We start from the raw sequence: 9,619 nt of genomic DNA on the forward strand, positions 1-9,619 counted from the left end.
TCCTCCGCGGCGGGCTGGGGGCCTAATCTTTCTCCGGGCCGGGCGGCAGGCACTTTCCCCGGACACCAAACCAAGGCGTCGGCCACTAACCGCCGGTGCAAAAAAAAATCCACTCCTGGTACCTAAAATTTTCCTATGCGGCGGGCTGGGGACTATAACCTTCTTCTTCCCGCCCCACCACCATCAACGTCGGCCACCACCACCAGACCGCCTCCCCCAGACTTCCAGAAGCGAAGCCGGTCCCCAAGCACCAACCCCGACCGCCACCGAGGCACCCGCCGAAGGCGGGTGCCGAGTTCACCGGCCCCAAGCGACAACCGGTCACCGAGGCACCCGCCGAAGGCGGGTGCCGAGTTCACCGGCCCCAAGCGACAACCGGTCACCGAGGCACCCGCCGAAGGCGGGTGCCGAGTTCACCGGCCCCAAGCGACAACCGGTCACCGAGGCACCCGCCGAAGGCGGGTGCCGAGTTCACTGGCCCCAAGCGACAACCGGTCACCGAGGCACCCGCCGAAGGCGGGTGCCGAGTTCACTGGCCCCAAGCGACGGCGGTCACCGAGGCACCCGCCGGAGGCGGGTGCCGAGTTCACCGGCCCCGAGCACCAGCGGTCAGCCACGGAGGGTGCTGGATCATCCATACTTCCATAGCTCCAGAGCTCCATAGCCCCGGAGCTCCATAGCCCCGGAGCTCCATAGCCCCGGAGCTCCATAGCTCCATAGCCCCGGAGCTCCATAGCCCCGGAGCTCCATAGCCCCGGAGCTCCATAGCTCCATAGCCCCGGAGCTCCATAGCCCCGGAGCTCCATAGCTCCATAGCCCCGGAGCTCCATAGCCCCGGAGCTCCATAGCCCCGGAGCTCCATAGCCCCGGAGCTCCATAGCTCCATAGCCCCGGAGCTCCATAGCTCCATAGCCCCGGAGCTCCATAGCTCCATAGCACCAGAGCTCCATAGCTCCATAGCACCAGAGCTCCATAGCTCCATAGCACCAGAGCTCCATAGCTCCATAGCACCAGAGCTCCATAGCTCCATAGCACCAGAGCTCCAGAGCTCCATAGCTCCAGCCTGGGTGGCTGGTGGCTCCATAGCTCCATACTTCCATAGCTCCAGTCAGAGAGTGTGCTAAAATTGCACTAAGTGCGAAAGCCCATTCATTTACAACGGCGTGTCCACAAGGCGGCGACATTTCCCCGTTACCGGTGGCTGCGCGGCGGGTGAGTGACAGAGCTTATCCGAGCGGCTGGAACTCTGCGCCGGCGTGGTCGAGCGTGAGGCCTCGGCCCTTTGGCTGCCTGGTACCTAAAACACTTCCATTGATCCAGCCACGGAGGGTGCTGGCTGGTGGCTCCATAGCTCCATAGCTCCATACCTCCAGAGCTCCAGAGCTCCATAGCACCAGAGCTCCATAGCTCCATAGCACCAGAGCTCCATAGCACCAGAGCTCCATAGCTCCATAGCACCAGAGCTCCATAGCTCCATAGCACCAGAGCTCCATAGCTCCATAGCACCAGAGCTCCATAGCTCCATAGCTCCATAGCACCAGAGCTCCATAGCTCCATAGCACCAGAGCTCCATAGCTCCATAGCACCAGAGCTCCATAGCTCCATAGCACCAGAGCTCCATAGCTCCATAGCACCAGAGCTCCATAGCTCCATAGCACCAGAGCTCCATAGCTCCATAGCACCAGAGCTCCATAGCTCCATAGCACCAGAGCTCCATAGCTCCATAGCACCAGAGCTCCATAGCTCCATAGCTCCAGGGCTCCATAGCTCCATAGCTCCAGGGCTCCATAGCTCCAGGGCTCCAGGGCTCCATAGCTCCAGGGCTCCATAGCTCCAGGGCTCCAGGGCTCCATAGCTCCATACCTCCAGAGCTCCATACCTCCAGAGCTCCAGAGCTCCATAGCACCAGAGCTCCATGGCTTCAGAGCTCCATAGCACCATAGCTCCATACCTCCAGAGCTCCAGGGCTCCATAGCTCCATAGCTCCATAGCTCCATAGCTCCATACCTCCAGAGCTCCATAGCACCAGAGCTCCATGGCTCCATAGCTCCAGCCTGGGTGGCTGGTGGCTCCATAGCTCCATACTTCCATAGCTCCAGTCAGAGAGTTGGCGAAAATTGCACTAAGTGCGAAAGCCCATTCATTTACAACGGCGTGTCCGCCAGGCGGCGACATTTCCCCGTTACCGGTGGCTGCGCGGCGGGTGAGTGACAGAGCTTATCCGAGCGGCTGGAACTCTGCGCCGGCGTGGTCGAGCGGCTGGCCTCGGTAGTTGAGGTACCAGGGGTGGGGCGGGGAGCTCCAGGCGGGTCTTGTGAGAGAGTGAAGCCGAGCGGCTGGAACTCTCGGCCGGCCTGGTCGAGCGGCTGGCCTCGGTAGTTGAGGTACCAGGGGCGGGCTGGGGAGCTCCAGGCGGGGCTTGTGAGAGAGTGAAGCCGAGCGGCTGGAACTCTGGGCCGGCCTGGTCGAGCGGCTGGCCTCGGTAGTTGAGGTACCAGGGGCGGGCTGGGGAGCTCCAGGCGGGGCTTGTGAGAGAGTGTAGCCGAGCGGCTGGAACTCTGGGCCGGCGTGGTTGAGCAGCATGCCCGCGGAGGTGGCTCTTCCATAGGCAGGGAGGGTGCTGGAGCTCCACACTTCCATAGGCAGGGAGGGTGCTGGAGCTCCACACTTCCATAGGCAGGGAGGGTGCTGGAGCTCCACACTTCCATAGGCAGGGAGGGTGCTGGAGCTCCACACTTCCATAGGCAGGGAGGGTGCTGGAGCTCCACACTTCCATAGGCAGGGAGGGTGCTGGAGCTCCACACTTCCATAGGCAGGGAGGGTGCTGGAGCTCCACACTTCCATAGGCAGGGAGGGTGCTGGAGCTCCACACTTCCATAGGCAGGGAGGGTGCTGGAGCTCCACACTTCCGTAGGCAGGGAGGGTGCTGGAGCTCCACACTTCCGTAGGCAGGGAGGGTGCTGGAGCTCCACACTTCCATAGGCAGGGAGGGTGCTGGAGCTCCACACTTCCATAGGCAGGGAGGGTGCTGGAGCTCCACACTTCCATAGGCAGGGAGGGTGCTGGAGCTCCACACTTCCATAGGCAGGGAGGGTGCTGGAGCTCCACACTTCCATAGGCAGGGAGGGTGCTGGAGCTCCACACTTCCATAGGCAGGGAGGGTGCTGGAGCTCCACACTTCCATAGGCAGGGAGGGTGCTGGAGCTCCACACTTCCATAGGCAGGGAGGGTGCTGGAGCTCCACACTTCCATAGGCAGGGAGGGTGCTGGAGCTCCACACTTCCATAGGCAGGGAGGGTGCTGGAGCTCCACACTTCCGTAGGCAGGGAGGGTGCTGGAGCTCCACACTTCCGTAGGCAGGGAGGGTGCTGGAGCTCCACACTTCCGTAGGCAGGGAGGGTGCTGGAGCTCCACACTTCCATAGGCAGGGAGGGTGCTGGAGCTCCACACTTCCATAGGCAGGGAGGGTGCTGGAGCTCCACACTTCCATAGGCAGGGAGGGTGCTGGAGCTCCACACTTCCATAGGCAGGGAGGGTGCTGGAGCTCTACACTTCCATAGGCAGGGAGGGTGCTGGAGCTCCACACTTCCATAGGCAGGGAGGGTGCTGGAGCTCCACACTTCCATAGGCAGGGAGGGTGCTGGAGCTCCACACTTCCATAGGCAGGGAGGGTGCTGGAGCTCCACACTTCCATAGGCAGGGAGGGTGCTGGAGCTCCACACTTCCATAGGCAGGGAGGGTGCTGGAGCTCCACACTTCCATAGGCAGGGAGGGTGCTGGAGCTCCACACTTCCATAGGCAGGGAGGGTGCTGGAGCTCCACACTTCCATAGGCAGGGAGGGTGCTGGAGCTCCACACTTCCATAGGCAGGGAGGGTGCTGGAGCTCCACACTTCCATAGGCAGGGAGGGTGCTGGAGCTCCACACTTCCATAGGCAGGGAGGGTGCTGGAGCTCCACACTTCCATAGGCAGGGAGGGTGCTGGAGCTCCACACTTCCATAGGCAGGGAGGGTGCTGGAGCTCCACACTTCCATAGGCAGGGAGGGTGCTGGAGCTCCACACTTCCATAGGCAGGGAGGGTGCTGGAGCTCCACACTTCCATAGGCAGGGAGGGTGCTGGAGCTCCACACTTCCATAGGCAGGGAGGGTGCTGGAGCTCCACACTTCCATAGGCAGGGAGGGTGCTGGAGCTCCACACTTCCATAGGCAGGGAGGGTGCTGGAGCTCCACACTTCCATAGGCAGGGAGGGTGCTGGAGCTCCACACTTCCATAGGCAGGGAGGGTGCTGGAGCTCCACACTTCCATAGGCAGGGAGGGTGCTGGAGCTCCACACTTCCATAGGCAGGGAGGGTGCTGGAGCTCCACACTTCCATAGGCAGGGAGGGTGCTGGAGCTCCACACTTCCATAGGCAGGGAGGGTGCTGGAGCTCCACACTTCCATAGGCAGGGAGAGTGCTGGAGCTCCACACTTCCATAGGCACGGAGGGTGCTGGAGCTCCACACTTCCATAGGCAGGGAGGGTGCTGGAGCTCCACACTTCCGTAGGCAGGGAGGGTGCTGGAGCTCCACACTTCCATAGGCAGGGAGGGTGCTGGAGCTCCACACTTCCATAGGCAGGGAGGGTGCTGGAGCTCCACACTTCCATAGGCAGGGAGGGTGCTGGAGCTCCACACTTCCATAGGCAGGGAGGGTGCTGGAGCTCCACACTTCCATAGGCAGGGAGGGTGCTGGAGCTCCACACTTCCATAGGCAGGGAGGGTGCTGGAGCTCCACACTTCCATAGGCAGGGAGGGTGCTGGAGCTCCACACTTCCATAGGCAGGGAGGGTGCTGGAGCTCCACACTTCCATAGGCAGGGAGGGTGCTGGAGCTCCACACTTCCATAGGCAGGGAGGGTGCTGGAGCTCCACACTTCCATAGGCAGGGAGAGTGCTGGAGCTCCACACTTCCATAGGCACGGAGGGTGCTGGAGCTCCACACTTCCATAGGCAGGGAGGGTGCTGGAGCTCCACACTTCCGTAGGCAGGGAGGGTGCTGGAGCTCCACACTTCCATAGGCAGGGAGGGTGCTGGAGCTCCACACTTCCATAGGCAGGGAGGGTGCTGGAGCTCCACACTTCCATAGGCAGGGAGGGTGCTGGAGCTCCACACTTCCATAGGCAGGGAGGGTGCTGGAGCTCCACACTTCCATAGGCAGGGAGGGTGCTGGCACATCCACACTTCCAGCCACGGAGCATGCTGGCACTTCCACCTTGCTTGCTAAGTCGGCGTGATCTTGCCCAAAAAGTCCCTCCTCACCTCCAGCTGGAAGTGGAAAAAAATCCTCCACCTGCTTGGCCGAGGTTCTGGAAGCCAGCAGCTCGCAGAATGTTGCCAAAGTTTCACTGGAAGGAAAAGAAAAGAGAAGACCGAGTGCGCATTTCACCTACCGCCGAATGTCCACAAGAGGGAAGTGTCACTCCGTCGCAGAATCTGCGCCGACGCACTCGGCACCCTTCGAATTTATGGTGCCGGTGCGGGTGTTCTGGGTGCAAAAAGGCCGCCCAAGTGGTAGAAAAAAATCAGACTTCGTCTCTTAGGTCGAAATTAATGCCAAGTTTTGAAATGCGCTGGCAGGGGTGGACCAGGGCCCGTTAGAAGTGCTTAGCCGAGGTCCTGGAAGCCTAACCCGGCGTGATCTTGTGCAAAAAGCCGCTGCTGAGCTCCAGCTGGAAGTGTAAAAAGAACCGGGCTGGATCAAAAAAAGAACCGGGCGGCCCGTTAAAATTGCTTAGCCGAGGTCCTGGAACCCTAACCCGGCGTGATCTTGTGCAAAAAGCCGCTGCTGAGCTCCAGCTGGAAGTGTAAAAAGAACCGGGCTGGTTCAAAAAAAGAACCGGGCGACCCGTTAGAAGTGCTTAGCCGAGGTCCTGGAAGCCTAACCCGGCGTGATCTTGTGCAAAAAGCCGCTGCTGAGCTCCAGCTGGAAGTGGAAAAAGAACCGGGCTGGATCAAAAAAGAACCGGGCGACCCGTTAAAATTGCTTAGCCGAGGTCCTGGAAGCCTAACACGGCGTGTTCTTGTGCAAAAAGCCGCTCCCGAGCTCCAGCTGGAAGTGTAAAAAGAACCAGGCTGGATAAAAAAAAGAACCGGGCTGGATCAAAAAAGAACCGGGCGACCCGTTAAAATTGCTTAGCCGAGGTCCTGGAAGCCTAACACGGCGTGATCTTGTGCAAAAAGCCGCTCCCGAGCTCCAGCTGGAAGTGTAAAAAGAACCGGGCTGGATAAAAAAAGAACCGGGCTGGATCAAAAAAGAACCGGGCGACCCGTTAAAATTGCTGAGCCGAGGTCCTGGAAGCCTAACACGGCGTGATCTTGTGCAAAAAGCCGCTCCCGAGCTCCAGCTGGAAGTGTAAAAAGAACCGGGCTGGATAAAAAAAGAACCGGGCTGGATCAAAAAAAGAACCGGGCGACCCGTTAAAATTTCTTAGCCGAGGTCCTGGAAGCCTAACACGGCGTGTTCTTGTGCAAAAAGCCGCTCCCGAGCTCCAGCTGGAAGTGTAAAAAGAACCGGGCTGGATAAAAAAAGAACCGGGCTGGATCAAAAAAGAACCGGGCGACCCGTTAAAATTGCTTAGCCGAGGTCCTGGAAGCCTAACACGGCGTGTTGTTGTGCAAAAAGCCGCTCCCGAGCTCCAGCTGGAAGTGTAAAAAGAACCAGGCTGGATAAAAAAAAGAACCGGGCTGGATCAAAAAAGAACCGGGCGACCCGTTAAAATTGCTGAGCCGAGGTCCTGGAAGCCTAACACGGCGTGATCTTGTGCAAAAAGCCGCTCCCGAGCTCCAGCTGGAAGTGTAAAAAGAACCGGGCTGGATAAAAAAAAGAACCGGGCTGGATCAAAAAAAGAACCGGGCGACCCGTTAAAATTGCTTAGCCGAGGTCCTGGAAGCCTAACACGGCGTGATCTTGTGCAAAAAGCCGCTGCCGAGCTCCAGCTGGAAGTGTAAAAAGAACCGGGCTGGATAAAAAAAGAACCGGGCTGGATCAAAAAAAGAACCGGGCGACCCGTTAAAATTGCTTAGCCGAGGTCCTGGAAGCCTAACACGGCGTGATCTTGTGCAAAAAGCCGCTCCCGAGCTCCAGCTGGAAGTGTAAAAAGAACCGGGCTGGATAAAAAAAGAACCGGGCTGGATCAAAAAAGAACCGGGCGACCCGTTAAAATTGCTTAGCCGAGGTCCTGGAAGCCTAACCCGGCGTGATCTTGTGCAAAAAGCCGCTCCCGAGCTCCAGCTGGAAGTGTAAAAAGAACCAGGCTGGATAAAAAAAAGAACCGGGCTGGATCAAAAAAGAACCGGGCGACCCGTTAAAATTGCTTAGCCGAGGTCCTGGAAGCCTAACACGGCGTGATCTTGTGCAAAAAGCCGCTCCCGAGCTCCAGCTGGAAGTGTAAAAAGAACCGGGCTGGATAAAAAAAGAACCGGGCTGGATCAAAAAAGAACCGGGCGACCCGTTAAAATTGCTTAGCCGAGGTCCTGGAAGCCTAACACGGCGTGATCTTGTGCAAAAAGCCGCTCCCGAGCTCCAGCTGGAAGTGTAAAAAGAACCGGGCTGGATAAAAAAAAGAACCGGGCTGGATCAAAAAAGAACCGGGCGACCCGTTAAAATTGCTTAGCCGAGGTCCTGGAAGCCTAACACGGCGTGATCTTGTGCAAAAAGCCGCTCCCGAGCTCCAGCTGGAAGTGTAAAAAGAACCAGGCTGGATAAAAAAAAGAACCGGGCTGGATCAAAAAAGAACCGGGCGACCCGTTAAAATTGCTTAGCCGAAGTCCTGGAAGCCTAACACGGCGTGATCTTGTGCAAAAAGCCGCTCCCGAGCTCCAGCTGGAAGTGTAAAAAGAACCAGGCTGGATAAAAAAAGAACCGGGCTGGATCAAAAAAGAACCGGGCGACCCGTTAAAATTGCTTAGCCGAGGTCCTGGAAGCCTAACCCGGCGTGATCTTGCCCGAAATTCGGCCTCTATACTTCCATTTTAGGTACCAGGCGCTCATAGTGTGTTGGTCCCACTAGTCAGTGTACTGGTCCCACTCGCTAGTGTACTGGTCCCCCTAGTCAGTGTACTCATCCAGTTACCCCCCGTTTTCCAAAACACCATCGGCACGTATAAGGGGGGGACTCCTGAGAGAGATGAGGTATATGGCAGCGCAACACCAATCCGCTCCGCGCTGGTTCCCATGTCGGCTACGGATGAATAAAACCAGCCTGTCCCCCCTGGAGCTCACGAGACACGGAATTTTTTCTAAGTGCCAACGGCTCTTCCGAGCAAACGTGTCCGCTCCGGCTGGTTCCCCCGTCGGCCTCGAATGACGAAAAATGCCGGTCTCCGCCCGGAGCTCATGACAAACGAAAAATTTTCTAAGTGCCAACGGCACTAGCGAGCGAATGTGTCCGCTCGGCGCTGGTTCCCGGGTCGAACCCGGAAGACGAAAAACGCCGGTCTCCGCCCGGAGCTCATGACAAACGAAAAATTTTCTAAGTGCCAACGGCACTAGCGAGCGAATGTGTCCGCTCGGCGCTGGTTCCCGGGTCGAACCCGGAAGACGAAAAACGCCGGTCTCCGCCCGGAGCTCATGACAAACGAAAAATTTTCTAAGTGCCAACGGCACTAGCGAGCGAATGTGTCCGCTCGGCGCTGGTTCCCGGGTCGAACCCGGAAGACGAAAAACGCCGGTCCTCGCCCGGAGCTCATGACAAACGAAAAATTTTCTAAGTGCCAACGGCACTAGCGAGCGAATGTGTCCGCTCGGTGCTGGTTCCCGGGTCGAACCCGGAAGACGAAAAACGCCGGTCTCCGCCCGGAGCTCATGACAAACGAAAAATTTTCTAAGTGCCAACGGCACTAGCGAGCGAATGTGTCCGCTCGGCGCTGGTTCCCGGGTCGAACCCGGAAGACGAAAAACGCCGGTCTCCGCCCGGAGCTCATGACAAACGAAAAATTTTCTAAGTGCCAACGGCACTAGCGAGCGAATGTGTCCGCTCGGCGCTGGTTCCCGGGTCGAACCCGGAAGACGAAAAACGCCGGTCCTCGCCCGGAGCTCATGACAAACGAAAAATTTTCTAAGTGCCAACGGCACTAGCGAGCGAATGTGTCCGCTCGGTGCTGGTTCCCGGGTCGAACCCGGAAGACGAAAAACGCCGGTCTCCGCCCGGAGCTCATGACAAACGAAAAATTTTCTAAGTGCCAACGGCACTAGCGAGCGAATGTGTCCGCTCGGCGCTGGTTCCCGGGTCGAACCCGGAAGACGAAAAACGCCGGTCTCCGCCCGGAGCTCATGACAAACGAAAAATTTTCTAAGTGCCAACGGCACTAGCGAGCGAATGTGTCCGCTCGGCGCTGGTTCCCGGGTCGGACCCGGAAGACGAAAAACGCCGGTCCTCGCCTGGAGGTCCCAGCAAAATCGGCGAAAAAACGACTAAGTGTCAACTTTCGAAAAAACGGCTAAGTGTCGACTTTCGAAAAAACGGCTAAGTGTCAACTTTCGAAAAAACGGCTAAGTGTCAACTTTCGAAAAAACGACTAAGTGCCCACGGCTCTGCGGGGCTTGTGAGTCCGCCCCGCGCCGGTTCGGCGGTCGGCCTCAA

Source organism: Syngnathus leptorhynchus, unplaced genomic scaffold (genome assembly GCF_054491065.1).
Source record: "Syngnathus leptorhynchus isolate UIUO unplaced genomic scaffold, UIUO_Slep HiC_scaffold_299, whole genome shotgun sequence".
In the NCBI taxonomy this organism is placed as follows: Eukaryota; Metazoa; Chordata; class Actinopteri; order Syngnathiformes; family Syngnathidae; genus Syngnathus; species Syngnathus leptorhynchus.